The sequence below is a fragment of the Rhinolophus sinicus genome, chromosome 16 (genome assembly GCF_057876585.1).
Source record: "Rhinolophus sinicus isolate RSI-liver-muscle chromosome 16, RSI-T2T, whole genome shotgun sequence".
Taxonomy (NCBI): domain Eukaryota; kingdom Metazoa; phylum Chordata; class Mammalia; order Chiroptera; family Rhinolophidae; genus Rhinolophus; species Rhinolophus sinicus.
In genome coordinates this window covers 74071710-74087573 of record NC_142516.1, presented here as the reverse complement: position 1 = coordinate 74087573, position 15864 = coordinate 74071710, and the positions used below count along the sequence as shown (strand labels likewise).

Below are 15864 nucleotides of genomic sequence, written 5' to 3'. Positions count from 1 at the left end.
AAGTCGTGAAGGGGCCAGGGGCCCCAAGTTTGCCAAAATTCTATGGTTAAACCAGGTGCTAAGTTGTACCCGTAACTGCCATACTACAGCAAAGACAAAATGTGTCAACTTAACCCCTCTGTGGTTTACAAATGCCCTGGGCATAATTTTGGAAGCCTTACACAATTCCTGCTGTTCCCACCACCCTACAAAGCCAGCTGCTATTTCAGGATGAATATAGTTATCAATACGACTCTTGTAGAAAATGGCTTGTGTCGAGTGCTCTATTGTCCGCCTCCCCTTTTCCTTAGAAACTCGAGCATTGTCTGGTTTCTGTACCTTAACTAAGCAAATTCTACTCGCAGAAGTTAAGGAAGAGAGGGGCCAGTTACTACTAAGTGCCATCAGCACACACAAAGTTCTTTATGCGATCTTCTTAACTTTGGCCACATCTCCATAAATGAGAGCACATCATGATTCCCACTTTACAGTTGAGGAAACTGTAGCACAGAGGGATGGAAAAAGTTGCCTAAGGGCATATGATATATCTAGTAAGAGGCAGAGCTAGGTTTTGAACTCTGGCTCTTTCCACCCGCCCCACTGCCTCTCTGGAACCAGCAGCTCCCGTTCTGAAGAGGACGCTGGCTGGAGGTCACCAACCAATCCCATGAGCTGAAAAAGGCCAGAAGTGACTCACGGGCCTGAGAAATCCTCCCACAAGACTCAGTTTTGAAACTGGAGTCACTTCTTTTTGGGGGTCGCCTACCGTAGCACCTTGGTTTGAACCAGGCATTGTTAGTAGGTTGGTGCAAAAGTAATTGCGGTTTTTGCAATTATTTTTAACCTTTTAAACTGCAATTACTTCTGCACCAACCTAATATTATACATGTCCCTGCCATCCTTTACTGAGCCACAGGTCAGTGGAAAGAGCAGCAGCTGTGTTTTGGCAACCCAGAAAGTAGATTTGCTTGGAAGCTGGGACACAGCCCCTCCATGTGAGCCTGGAGGGCTCTGGGAATCAGAGCTACTCCAAGGTTCTGGTCATACTATCTCCCTTGTCTCAAATCCATGTACAGGAGGTCCTGCTTCGTAATCTCAAGAGAAAGCCACAACAATAGTGTTCCAAGGAGGGTAGGAGGGGAAAGACCTCTGGCCTGGGAATGGTCCAGATCCAAAGTGGACTCTGGGCATCACGAGTGCTTCCCGGGTCTGCCTTACCCTGGTTAGCCTCCTACCCCATCCCAAAACCTTGAGTAATACCAGGCTCCTGCCAACTCCAAAATTATCCCGAGACTCGGGTTTCGCCTAGGAATCTTACCAACTGGCTAGGGAGCCCTGCCTACTTCCCACATTCACATAAAGCACAGACCCTGTTTCAATTCCTTTCTTTTCTTCTCTCCCATCAGGCCCTTGCTGTGCTTTGTTCCTAAGTTGTTGTTTTTTTCTGTTTTATCTAATCCTCATTCAATACTAACAAAAGAGAGAGTCAATGTAGATTTTGGAGGAGAATGTGGTGTTATCCTATCTTTTTTCTTTTTTTTTGGGGGGGGGGGGGAAGAGTTACAATGCATGGAAATATGTCTGGGTTGCTGCCTTTTCTGTTCCAGGGACTGAGATGGTGCTGCGAGGAAGGAAAAATAAATAAATAAATAAATAAATAAATAAATAAATAAAAGAGACAAAGGAAAAAGGAAACGAGAAAAGCGATTTAAAGAAAAAGAGAGAAGGGGCAATGCTATCTTTTTAGCAGCGAGGTTGGAGCTCATGCAGAACCTGTCCAACAGGAAAGCTTGGCATGCTGACCAGTCAGTCACATCGGACACGTGCACAGCATAGTTCTTATACAAAAAGAATCCAAAAAGAGATACCTACACTACACCTAATCTAACATTCTTTCAATTATTTGACAGTATCAGTGTCTTTCAGAGCTAACCCTTCCTGAAATACCAGCTGGGTGACTTGTACAATGTCACGATCCTCACAGGCACACTTTGTACAGAGAAGAATGGGGGTGGGAAAGGACTGTCGAACACCAGATTTTTAAATCAAATCACTAAAAATACTAAATATTAGGCACAGGCAGGCAGATCTTAGATGGTGGGGAGAAGTCAAAGCTGGGGTTCCTCCCCAACCACAGACAGTCTTGCTGCCAACTGACCTTTTGGCCTCAAATTAGGACACCTGCAGGGGACTTGTAGAGGCACGTTCATGTGTGTATAATTGGCATGGCTTTAACCGTCACCTCACACTAGGGACATGTTCACCTTAGATAATAAGGAGGCGATGAGAGGGAATCAGAGAATATTGAGCCTTCTGTAAAGAACCCTGGAGACCATGTAACATTCCCCCATGAGGAAAAGAGAGGCTCTGAAAAAAAAAAAGACTGTTTGGGGACACAGGAATATAGAAGAAAATATAGTTGATTTCCTCTCTAATGAAATGCAAATTTCCGTCAGGGAAAAAAAAAAACACCTACTTAAAGTCTTTCACAAGTAGAGTTGAAAAAAGTACTACTTAGGCATATCAGTCTTCTGTCACTTTTATGAGTTGGTTCTGTAGTCATTTACCGAACCTCCCATGTGGTTCAGATTTTCAGAGAATTGACTGATAGCTAAACTTTGGGAAAACAACTTATGGTTAAGTTTTGACTATCTGCTCTGGGTGGCCAGTTTATTCCAAGAGAAGCAGAAGAGTATGGGCAAATTACTTTTATCGACATTGAGTACCAAACATACCGTTCCTTACTCAGATTCAACATAAGAAACCTGAGAAAAGACTCACATTACTTGATAGTGAGTGAAATAAAACAAGGTGCTGAGAATATAGATACTAGAATCCAATTTAAAAATCTTCAGGACTACTAGATTAGATTCTGGTATCTATATTTTCAGCAACTTGTTTTTCATACAAAAAAGATATAGAATAAAGTTAACATTGATTATCTCTAAGTAGAAGAATACATTGCTTAAAGTGGGGGAGAGCTTTAACTTTTTATGTTCTATACCGCTAAATATAATCCAAATTCAATTTCTAATAAGCACGGATTCATTTATTATTTACTTTTTAAAAAGCTGGAGCAGTCATTTAAAATTTTTACATAAATACCTTTAGAGGATATTTCATATACTAGGAAGGGGCATAGTGTCTGTAAATTGAGAACTTGACATCTTCAGCAATGTTTTTTGAAAGGAAGATAGAGCAGTTCACAAAGTTTTTGGAACTACAATATGCAGTTCTTTCTTTAATAATGTCTGATGACGATTTATGTGAAAGTAAATTTGTATTATTCTTTAGATAAACCCACCTTGCTCCCCAAAATATGTCCTCTGTTATCCACCAATGCAGTGAAATCGTTCTGAAGAAAATCCACGAATGGTTCATATTAACTTTAGATGGACAGCTCTATTCTCATAGGAGTCAAACATACCAATCTGGAACCCTCCCCTCTCACCCCACCCCCAGCCCTCTTTCCTCCCTCTGCAATCGCAGCAGGATACCAAGCTTGTTGCTGAACCACATTTTCTTGGGTGGTGATAACTTTAAAAATATTACAAAAAGAAACAGGTGCTCAGTATTTACATCCTTACTAAATAAAATACCCACGTTCCTCAACTTATGATGGGGTTGCATCCCGATAAACCCATCATCAAGTTGAAAATATCGGAAGTCAACAATGCATTTAATACATCTAACCCACAGAACATCATAGCTTAGTCTGGTCTATCTTAAACATGCTCAGAACACTTAAAATTAGCCCCCAGTTGGGCAAAATCATCTCGCTGCTGCCACCCAGCATTATCAGAGGGTATCATTCCGTATACTGCTAGCCTGGGAAAAGATCAAAATAAAAAATTTGAAGTATGGTTTATACTGAATGTGGATCGCTTTCACATCACAGTCAAGTAAAAAAACCTTAAGTTGAACCATCATAAGTTGGGGACCATTTCTACTTAGGTTGTTCCCAAATATTAACCTTCAAATAATGCTGCAACCTTTGTACACACTTCTTCGAGTGGGTTCCTAATCCATTTCCTTGAAATAAATTCCTAGCTTTCAATTCCTAGAAGTACGACAGCTGGGTAAAAGGATTTGCCTGTCTCTACTTTGTTACATAGCACCAGGTTGCCTGGGAAAGGCTGTACCAGTTGTATGACTCTCCTCTGAAACAATGATTGGAGTTGCCTAAACCAGGCAATGTAATTTCGTCTCCAGCTTTTGCCAAATTGAGAGATTAAAAAGCTAATCTTGGGTATTTCTTTAATCGGTAGTGAAGATGCCTACTTTTCCATCTGTTAGACATCTGAATTTCTTTTGTAAGCTGCCTGTCTGCCAGACAGGCCAAACGGAGTGACACTAAGCTGGTCTCTGGTGACCAAATGTTCTCATCTCTGAGGGGACTTGACTGAGCTATTAATGTGGATAAGACTCTGCAACCCTGGAGAGGCAAGGGCTGTCCTTGGCCTCTAGCTGATCTTGAGACTTGTAGTCTACAGGATTCCCCTTTACATGAAGGGAGCCCTAAAATCTGATGGGAGCCCTAAAATTTTTTGGCAGCACTAAAATCATGCACAGTTTCATCCCATGCTTGGGTACATCGTGAATCTAGGTGGCTACAGCAAAGTTAGCAAAAATCATGGGCAAAATCCCCATTTGGGCCGCTAGCTTTGCTATCTGTAACCTAGACTGAACTTCCAGCAATCTTGCAAATGGGTTTTATGAGGGAGCCTGAGTACAGTGTATGGGAAGTGCATTGCTAAAACCAACACTCCTGCTACAAGACCATCTCAGACCCTACACCCAGCAGACAGTGAATGCCACATACACGTAATGATGCTTATTCGGCACAGCCAGATCTGTTGAGATGTTTGGAACTGCTGACTGACTTGAGGTAAATGCCAGTGTTCAGATAAAATAAGATTTACTTCTTCGGGTCTCTTTCCAGCTTTTGTAGTATATAAATCCAAGATTTAGCTGCTTTTGCTGTCAAGAGTTGAATCCTCCTCTTAGGTTGTCTTATGATGCAGAAAGAGGCATAAATATGAGTGGGTCCTACAACCAACCACAGGATTTCCCTGTACCTGTAGATTCAGTTTCATGTCCTTCTTATATGGTTTATAAACCATATAACCTTCTATGCCTCAGTTTCCTAACCTGTAACAGATTAGGAAATACATAATACATAATCTGTAACAGAAGGCTAGTCAATGATTTAAGAAGTTCCTTCGGAGTGAAAAATTCTATGATTCATTCATTCATTTACACAAGACATATTTATGTTAACTATCTATAATAAAACGTGCCAGGAACTGTTTTAGGCATCGGAAACAGACCCAGGAACAAAACTGACAAAGTCCCTGGTTGCATGGTGCTTCCATTTTAGTGGTGGAAGACACACTAAACAAATAAATAAATATACAAACAGAAAGTCAGAAGGTGACCAGCTCTGTGGCTAAAAAGGACAAGAGCAGTAGGGAGTGCTGAGGCCTTGAAGGGTGTCAGGAGATTGAAGGAGGCCTCATCGATATGGAGTCACTTGAGCAGAGCCTTGAAGAAGTCAGGGAACGAGCTATGTGCAATCTGGAGGAGGGGTAAGGTTATGCACAAAGGCCATGGGGTTGGTCTGAGAAGGCATGGAGGCCAGAGCGGAGTGAGAGAGTGCAGAAAATGAGATGAGGTAGGGAGGTAGCAGTGAAGGCCACTCTTGGTATTTTGATGAAAGACAAACTACAAAGTCCTCTCCTAGCCTCACACGTGGTTTAAATTATAGATTTCCAACATTGGAATTTGTTAAAGTTTGATTAACAAAATTGACAAACCGTTGACTAGACTCAATAAAATAAAAAGAGAGAAGACACTAACAAAATCAGAAATGAAAAAGGGGAAGTTATCACGGACACCACAGAAATACAAAGGATCATTCAAGAATACTATATGCCACCAACTTCTATAACCTAGAAGAAATGGACAAGTTCTTAGAAACATATAGCCTTCCTAGGCTGAACCATGAAGAGCTGGAAAATCTAAACAGACTGATCACCGGTAACAAAATTGAATCAGTCATCCAAAACCTTCCCAAAAGCAAAAGTCCAGGACCACACAGCTTCACTAGTGAATTCTACTAAACCTTCAAAGAGGATCTAATACCAATACTACTCAAACTCTTCCAAAAAATTGAAAAAGAGAGTACTCTCTAACTCATTTTATGAGGCCAACATTACCCTGATACCAAAACCTGGTAAGGACAACACAAAAAAAAACAACACTGCAGACTGATATCTCTGATGAATACAGATGCAAAAATCCTAAACAAAATTCTAGCAAATCGAATGCAACAAAGGATTAAAAAGATTATTCATCACGACCAAGTGGGGTTCATCCCCGGGGCACAAGGATGGTTCAACATCCACAAATCCATCAATGTGATACATCACATAAACAAAATAAAGGACAAAAATCATATGATTATATCAATTGATGAAGAAAAAGCATTTGACAAGATATAACATCCATTTATGATTAAAACACTTAATAAAATAGGTATAGAAGGAAAATACCTTAACATAATAAAGGCCTTATATGACAAACCCTCAGCTAATCTCATAATCAATGGTGAAAGACTGAAGCCCTTTGCTCTACGTTCAGGAACACGACAGGGCTGTCCCCTATCACCTCTGCTTTTCAACATAGTGTTGGAAGTCCTCGCCAGAGCAATCAGGCAAGAGAAAGAAATAAAAGGCATCCAAATTGGGAATGAAGAAGTTAAATTGTCACTCTTTGCAGATGACATGATGCTATATATAGAAAACCCTCAAGACTCCACCAAAAAGCTATTAGAAACAATCAACGAATTCAGTAAAGTTGCCGGCTACAAAATCAATGTACAAAAGTCCATTGCATTCCTATATGCTAACAATGAAATCTCAGGAATCTGCTAAAGTTTGATAAGACATTAACTGATAATATGAAAATAATTAGATTGCCTTTAAAAAGTGCCTACTTCCTTAAATCTAACTCTTCTATTTCCCTGAACTTAATTAAGTAACACTGGACAGTTCCAGGATGTACCATAAAAATGATCATGACTCACTCAGCTATGTGCACAGCCACTGCTAAAGACAAGGCTCAGCATTCGGGGGACCAGGGCCACAGCCACTGCACTGTCTGATCGAGCAGCCCCTGCTCTTGACTTTCTGGCCAGAAAGCAAAGCCCCTGCCTCTTTAAGCCCCCATTCTAGGCTCGCTGGCCCAAGACAGCACAACATCACATGCAATTCCCAAAAGCTAACCCAAAACATCCTTTAAGCTCATTTTATTTTAATTGCATTAGCACAAACTCTAAAGAACAGAAATAGTCATTTTTAGTTTTTGGTATCACTGTGGGCTAATGTAAACAGTTTCAAAAAAAGTCTTGGTGAACTTGATAATAATTCCAGAGATGCACAGAGAAAAGAAAGTCATTGTGGGGTCATGAAACATTTGGCCAGTAAGTAAAGGAAGAAGCAGGGCAGAGCCGCCTTGGAACCAGGCATCCTAACCCAGCCAGAGCCCTGCGCCTGACCGCCTCCCTTCTTCCTGAGGTCACTCCTCAGCCCCTTTTTGGAATGTGGAACCCCTACCCTGCAGCAACCCCCCATCAACTGCAGAAACCCCAATCAAATCCTACTGCACGTAAGTCTTGCAAGCAGAGGTTGAAGGGGGCAGGCAAGTGCAGTTTGTTAAAGCGTTACAGAGCAGGCCCTGTGGATATCCACTCTTTAAGAAAGCTGCATGATTTCCTCCAGCTCCTGAACTCATTTTGTAGATTCTTGGTCATGAACTTGTCTAACTCAAATTTTAGGAATTAGAAAGAAAGAGTGTCACCACAAAAGAGTGGGTGTCAGGCTGCCAGAGGTCTCTCAGGGCAGCATTTATCTCTATGAAATCACCAAGTTTCTGAGGTCATCGACGCCCACCCGCCTCAGAACTGCTCAGACTCAAGAATGACTCATGATAGTAAAGTCCCCAGAAGCTTGAGGTATAACACCCATATATTTATTGATTTTCCAGAAGAAAGTCAACTGCCAGGAGGACCCAATGCTCCTGTTTTTGGACCAGCACATCCTTTCCCCATAGCAGTATAGCTGTGTGTGCTTAGGAGCTGGAAATCAAAAGCCAGACTGCTGGTGCATTGAAAGGGAGAACTGGAACTCAAACCCAAGCCCATCAGATTCTAGAGCTCAGAACTTCAGCAACTATGCTCTAGTCCCATCTCAGTGGCTTGCACAGTGGCATGACATCTCTATGCAACGGCATTTCATTGGGTCAAAGACGTGACAAGTAATAGAGTTGCATTAAACCATGACACATCTGTACCTGGGTTTCTCTGAATTGTCTAAGAGAAGGGACTGACATAGGTTCATTTATACCTTTGACATTTATGGACCACCAGGATAAAGGGATAAAAGTCCCCCTGCTCTTCAGTCACACACAGACCAGGCAGGAGGTAATGACAGCATCATGCAGTCCATGCTACAGCAGTGGTGGAGGGAGGGTGACAAAGAAGCCTCCAGAGACAGCCCCTAATCCAGCATGGGTGGGGTCAGGAAGGCCTTCAGGTACAGGCACTACCATGCATGAGTCTTCCAGAAGGACAGAGGGAGGGAGTCAGGGAAAGAATATTCTGGGCAGAAAAACAGCACATGCAGAAAGGCTCGGATTTATCCTGAAGACAAGGATGCACCATTAAAGGATTCTACGCTGGCATCTTCAAGAGCTGATCGGGCTTTCAGAAATCACTCTGGCAGTGGTGGGCACTGACTCTGGGGAAGGATGCTGAGCTGGTGTCAGGGAGGCAGGTTATGGTGCTATTACAGTCAAGTCAGAAAAAGGAGTAGAGGATATAGATCCCAGGAAGAGTTAAGGTTGCAGAATGGACTGAGGGTGAGTATTGAAGAAAGAGAGGTCTAGGAAGGCTCCTATGTCGCTCGTTTGGGCAACCTGGCAGAGCCAATGCCGAGGATGAGTACCAGGATGCTGGTTTTAGATCTGGTGAATTTGGGATGACAACGTCCAACAGCACATGTGGGTCTGGAGCTCAGGAGGTCTGGGTTGGGACTTAAGTTCAAAAGCAGCAATTATTAGGCATTATGCCATGAGTGTTATATCACTCTATAAGCACTGGAGCCTGGTGACATGTGCCGAGTGTCTGTGGGATGCCAGGTATCTTACCCACGTTGTCTAATGTGGTCCCTCAGCAACTCTGTGAGAAAGGCATTACCACCCCATTTTACAGGCAGGATGACTGAGGATCAGAGGGGTTAAGTAACTTGCCAAGGTTTCGTGTCTGGCGCATGGCCCCCTAAGGCCAGGGCCCATTCCCTTGCACCACACTACCTCCTAGTAGGCAGCAAAAGTGATAGCATTTTATCATCACTTCTCAACAAAGACCCAAGTTGGATTTCAAACAACTAAATCTTACTTTAAAACAATGGTCACACTCTAAGGTATATATGTGAGGACTAGCCTGTTAACCTCTATTTCCCCTAAAATATCCTTGATTTTGGCAAAATGTGTATGATAGATAACTTTTAAAGGATGGGTTGGTGTCAATAATATAGACACCATCAGCACTTACAACGTGACTGATTCCTTATCTGAGCAAAGAAAGGTTTTATGAAACATACCATCCTTAAAACCAGTGCTGAGGCTGGTCTTGATCCTACCACTACCACAGAATGGCACTTTTGCTATGTCTGAAGAAAGTATGTCAGTCTAAGAAAGTATCCCCGCTACGTGCACAGCTCTTGTTTGTAACAGCTGTCAGCAAAGATTGAGTCACCTCTTGGCAACCAAAACTTCAAACCTGGTGATCACGTAGGGGGGATACTTTCTTAGACTGACATACTTTCTTCATGAACTATGCCACAACATGTACTATGCTCGGTAATTTTACAATAATGGTCATAAAAGGATGATGGGACTAAAGATAATTAAGTCCTCCATAAATGTCTGTTTGAGCAATAGCCTGGGCAAGTCACGCTATTCAAAGACGGGCAGGCCCAGAGTTCTCCTTAGGTCAAGAAGGAGACTGCGAGAGAACCACGCCAGCACTCATGCACAGCAGCCTTGTTAATTACATAAGCAGGCAGATTAATTTTTACAACCAAGACTAACGCAGACTGTGAGAAATGATTGTTTCAGAGTGTGATATCACTTTAGTACTTCCATGGCATTCAGGGATACACACTTACTCAAGAACCTGGTCTGTCTCCCAAAGACATATAATGCTTAGAAAGTTTCCTGTCTTTGCATGTTTGCAACATCTAATCTCAAAGCCCTTCGGTTTGCAACCTATACTTAAAATCACTCTGCCATCTTCTGCCATAGACAAGGTTCACTTTATCTCCCTAAACCTGTTTACTTCTTTGCAGATTTAAGGTAACACTGCTCTGCCCAGCTCACAACGGCTGCTGTGATAACTAAACAAGGTAACGGATGAAAGCACAGTGTACACTGGGAACTCTCTGCCTGAGAACTACCATTATTCATGAGATTGGCATCAACTTACTTCATGGGGCATGAGGGCCCTAAATGTAGCGTATTTCTTTTACTGAAGATTTGAATCTACATTTTAAAACACAATAGATATTCTAGAATATAGCCAGAGTCACTCTTATCTACTGGGGGGAAAAACATTCTAAAATCCGAGAAGACCTAAAGCCTCCAGACACATATTTGGAAAAAAATGACAACAGACCATAAAGAAAAATATTTTTTCAAAAAAGTTGCCTTTTTAGAAGAGTCTTTTCGTCACCATTCTTTAAAATCTTTTAAAATTCTTGCAGGTGAATTCCTGGTCCTAGGTAGTTATGTGTAAGTTTTTCTTTTAATGTGATACATTTCTTTTATAATAAAAGTTTTCCTCCAATGAACTTAATATAAATTAATTTAGTATCTATTTCTTGAGCATCTTCTTTGCAGTAAGCATTGCTAAGTAATACAGGAGATCAGGAAAACTCCTTCCTTTTACACAGAATACAATCTACCCAGGAGACTAAGATAAGCACACAAGTCACCACAGTATGATAAGGATCATCAGAAAGGTCATAGGAAAGAGACAACTGTAAGTAGGGGACTTCAGAAAGGCTTTACAGAGAAGTGGGAGAAGGAAAAAGGGAAGACCGAGTCAGACAGAGAGAAGAGCAAATGCAGCAGCAGCAGAGAGAAGCAGGACACTGTAGCAAGCATTCAAGGTCCGTTCGGTCGGTGGTTCTGGTGGGCGGAAGTCAGGGTGGGATAGTTTAAACGTTTTGCTACAGCAGTCAAAACATGCTTGTTACTAAAAAGACACAACAAGAATGATTTGTTGTTGTTGTTAATTTATACAGTTGAAAGTGAAGATACTAACTACCGGCAGAGGAAAAAACAAGTGAGTTTGAGGGAAGGTATAGATGAAACAAGATTGGTCAAATGTTAATGTTCCTAGTTCACGAAGCTGAGGGCTTCTACTCCACTTTGTATGTCTGAAATTTCCCATTTAAAATAGCTGAGGAAGAAATGAAGGCCCGCTGATCTAGGGAGATGGTCAATTGATGGCTTCTCAGGTGATGGTTGCTAACCTGATGAAGAACTTTCTAACCTCCGGGTCAGCTGGAGGGAGAGCGGGGGCTGAGGTTGAAGCCCACACTACGGGGAAGTAGCACAGCACAACGTGACTGCAGTCTGACAGCGTGCCCATTTTCGGTTCCCCATTATTCTCACTCTGCACTTGTTTTTCCACTTCTCACTGGGAGAAAAGAAAGCAGCAGGAATTTGCACAAAGGCAAGTTGATGCTACGTCCACCATCAAAGAAAAATGAAGGCAACCCGGTTGTTGTCAATGTACTATGGGCACCAGTAACTGTAGGGGGTATTTTTGGTCTCATCACATTTAATACGTGTCATATCAAATTTAAAAATACTTGCTAGAAAATATTAATAAGCAAAGTGAAGACAATTTAAAATCCAACTGTACCCTACCACCAAGAGCAAAGCACTCAGCTTTTGGCAGATCTTTGCCTCTGTCCATGCATAGGCACACCCATACATTTGTGCACAGGCTTTCTCTCTGCATAAAAATAGAATCACAGGGAAACGGACTTGGGTAACAAGTTTTTAAACTTAAAAACTGTACTTCAGGATATCTCGTAAAACAGCATTTTACAACACCAGTTTAAGGGCTGCATGATAGCTCATTAAAGAACACTTTGATCTAACCTTGGACAGGTGCTTAAATCAAACAGTCCTGTTTAACAAAATGTTTTGATCTGAGAGGGCTCTTTCTCAACATCTTTTTGAGTTCTTATATAGTGTATACACTAGTGTTGAATACACTTGTTCAGAACTGCATATGACAATTCTGGTAATTTGTTTTATTGGGGAGAGAGGAGGTTGTAGTACATTCTTACTAGAGAAATAACTCTTCCTTGTAAAAGTATAGGTTGTTGGGAACTTAGGTTTTGTTTTCTTGGTTTTTGGGTTGTAAAAGCAATACGTGAATGTTGCAGGTTAGGCAGACATATGGTTATTATAAAAAGCAACCAGTAAAAATCCCCTTCCTTCCTTCCACCCCATTTGTGGGGACAGAGCCCCAGAAAGTAGTTTACAGGCTCTCGGCCTCATGTGGAAAGGTGCTGGCTCGGGTAGCGGATGGCCGTCAGCTGTGGCTGAATGGCCGTCGGCTGTGGCTGGTTAGCCGATTGGCCGCCGGTATAACTGCTGCGGCTACGGAGGAGAGCCGAGGAGAGCGGAAGAGAGCGGAGGAACAGAGTCGAGGAGAGTCGTCGGTCGGTTGGCGGAGGAGTGGACAGCAGGTCGCGCGTCCAGTGAACCCAGCCTCCAGTAAGACCATAGTGGTATGATTCCCCTACCTATGGCTCCGTGGGTGTTCCTTTCTGGCCTCACCATATCCTGCGTTCTTGTGTGGGGAGCGGGAGCAGAGACCCCGCAGGCCGCCCCGCCTGAAAAATGGCGCAGCGAGCAGGGTCTCCCGCACGACACCATTCCACTGCCTAGAACTGGTTACAGTTAATAGTTTGGTATGTCTGTCTTCCCAACATTTATAAGGCTATTTTAAATACATGGAATATGTAATCCCACATACACACAAAAATTTAGGTACATATATACAAATACCCATATACACATACATGACCATACACACAATGTACACATACAGTGAACAGACACACTTCTAATGAGGATTTTCCTTTCTTAACATTTCCTTTGTCCCTGCCCCTGGAATTAGGATAGCTGTTAGAGACACTACTGATTTTTGCATAAGAACACCCAAAATTTGCACACTGGGTTAGACTGCAGGTCCATCCATCCAAGCATGTCTGACATTGCTCCAGAGAGGCATTTGGGAATAAAGACACACCCTGCTTGCATCCAAAACTTGAACATACTTGGCTTTCCTTCATACAACCTACTATGGATTCTTCTTCAGTTGATTCCAAATCCTTTGCAGTTGCCACTCCAGCTATCTCTGTCTTAGAGTATCAAGTCCCTGGTATTCATGAATCAAGTCCTGGAGAATTTCCTTTTCCATGAAACTGCCTCCTTGAAGCATGGCTCCTGTTCTCACATGCGAGGACAGGGGTCTGCAAACTGTGTTCTAGCACCCGTTTTTGTAAACAAAGTTTTACTGGAACCCAGTTGTATGAATTTGTTTACGTATTGCCTAGGGTTGCTTTCATACTATAATAGCAGAGCTGAATAGTTGAAACAGAGACTGCATAGCCCACCAAGTCTAAAATACTATTTTCCCACTTACGGAAAAGTTTGCTGACCTGTGTTCTAGGACATAGGGAAAACAGACTGTACTAGGTCTGACAATTGAGTTTGTGAACTTATTGCAACAATGTTGCTAACCTTTTTTGATATCAGAGGGCTTATTCATTATGAATTTGTACCAACTGGATAAACAGTTAACCAAGTTTACTATTTGGAAGTGCTGAAAAGGCTGCTTGAAAAAGTTAGACAAAAACGACCTGAACTTTTCGCCAACAATTCTTGGCTCTCGCATGGCGACAATGCACCAGTTTACATGGCACTGTTTTGAGGGCGTTTTCAGCTAGTAAACAAATAATTGTATTGGAGCACCCTCCCTACTTACCTGATCTGGCCCCCAATGACTTCTTTCTCTACCCGAAGATAAAAGGAAATGTTGAAAGGAAGACATTTTGATGACATTCAGGACATCAAGGGTAATTCGACGATAACTTTGATGGCCAATCCAGAAAAAGAGTTCCAAAATTGCTCTGAAGGGTGGACTAGGTGCTGGCATTGGTGCATAGCTTCTTAAGGGGAGTACTTCGAAGGTGACTGTAGTGATATTCAACAATGACGTATGTAGCACTTTTCTAAGATGAGTTTGCGAACGTAATTGTCTGATCTCGTATTTTCCCTATCAAAAGTTTTGGTGAACTTGAATCACATACCCCATATTCAGTGTTTTTGTCCTAGCTAATGAATTTGTTTTCTATTAAAATACAAAGAAAAATCACCCGGGCTCTGACAATACCAATAATGTGCTGGTAAACCTTTAAGAGCTTACTGGGTGTGGGTGTGGGGTGCTAATATACCCATAATGGCTTACTTACTTCAAGCTAAAAAATGTGACACCACTGACCATGGAAATGGGAAGAAATGCATACAAATGCTAGTGTAAACCAGCTCCAACGAGCTTGGGACATTTGCAATGTCCCAAGCCCTCACTTTACAGATAAAGACACTGCAGCCCAGATAGAGATAGTATCTTGTCCAAGACTGGCCTGGTCACTGGGACCAGCATGAAGCTCAATTCCCTGTACAGAGTTTGACTTCCTCACAGAGAATGACTTCCCCCATAAAAGAAAGAGTGGAGGAAGGAAGGCAAAGGAAGTTCTTTGCCAAGCACATGATAATAAATGTTGGTTTTATTATTAACTCCACAGTTTGGGACTCTGGCTTCCTCAGCACATGCTCTGATGCACACATCTGCAAGGTGTATTGTTCTCCACATAGGACTACGTTTCATGTGAACACTGACATTGCACTGTCTCAATTAGTCAGCAGTTAACTGAGTGACCAGGCTGTAAGCTCCAGAGACAGGGGTCGTATCTGTTTGTGCTCACTGCTTTCCCCGGTGCCCAGTGCAGAACTGGGCACTTGGTAAGTAGGTGGCCAATAAGTATCTTTATACAAAGAACAGAGCAGGTGCTCAGAGGTTAGATAGATCCCACTGCTTTCTCCCATCAGTGCACAGTGTAACAGCAGATGCAACATGATCATCTGCTTGCAACCTTTCAAAAGTATGGGCTGCAGTGTCCCAGCTGCTTCATCAGACAGAGCATGAGAGGCTCTGTGGACGGAGGAATAAAAGGGAGGGCAGAGTTAGAGAATTATTTTCCTTTGATGTACATACGTTTGTAATTTCCAACTGGAACTTGTGCTGACAGAATATGAAGTCAAGGAAATAGTCCAGTGAGGGATCCCACCTACCACATAGCAGGATGCAGGACATTCCTTTCTGGCAGGGGCTGAGGAACGGCCCCTCACAGTGACACACCTCTGAAAGTGGAAAGTGCAAGAAGCACCAAGACTGGGGAATCAGATTCCAACAAACTCAAGGCTACACAACTACAAACAGAAATGAACGTGGAGGAAAGGAAGGCAAAAATCATGCATCACTGTTGTTTTGGAAGTTAACTGATCACTTAGTAACTCTCACACAAACCCCTACACACTTGGCATGGACTCCCTGGGGGTTCTTCTCTGACACCCCCCATCCTGTCTGCCACATCACTGCTGCAATGTGAATGCACAGTCAGGTCCAGCTCTGCAGGCACGGAAACAACCAAAGCCACCTGTGAGCCTTGCTGAGTT

The 15864-nt window shown here is 42.5% G+C and overlaps 1 protein-coding gene across 2 annotated transcripts in view; it reads right to left on the bottom strand.

Annotated features, from left to right (window-relative positions):
* ACO1 (aconitase 1) overlaps nt 1-15864 on the bottom strand; it is a 54087-nt gene that overhangs the window by 36697 nt on the left and 1526 nt on the right. The window lies entirely within an intron of this gene.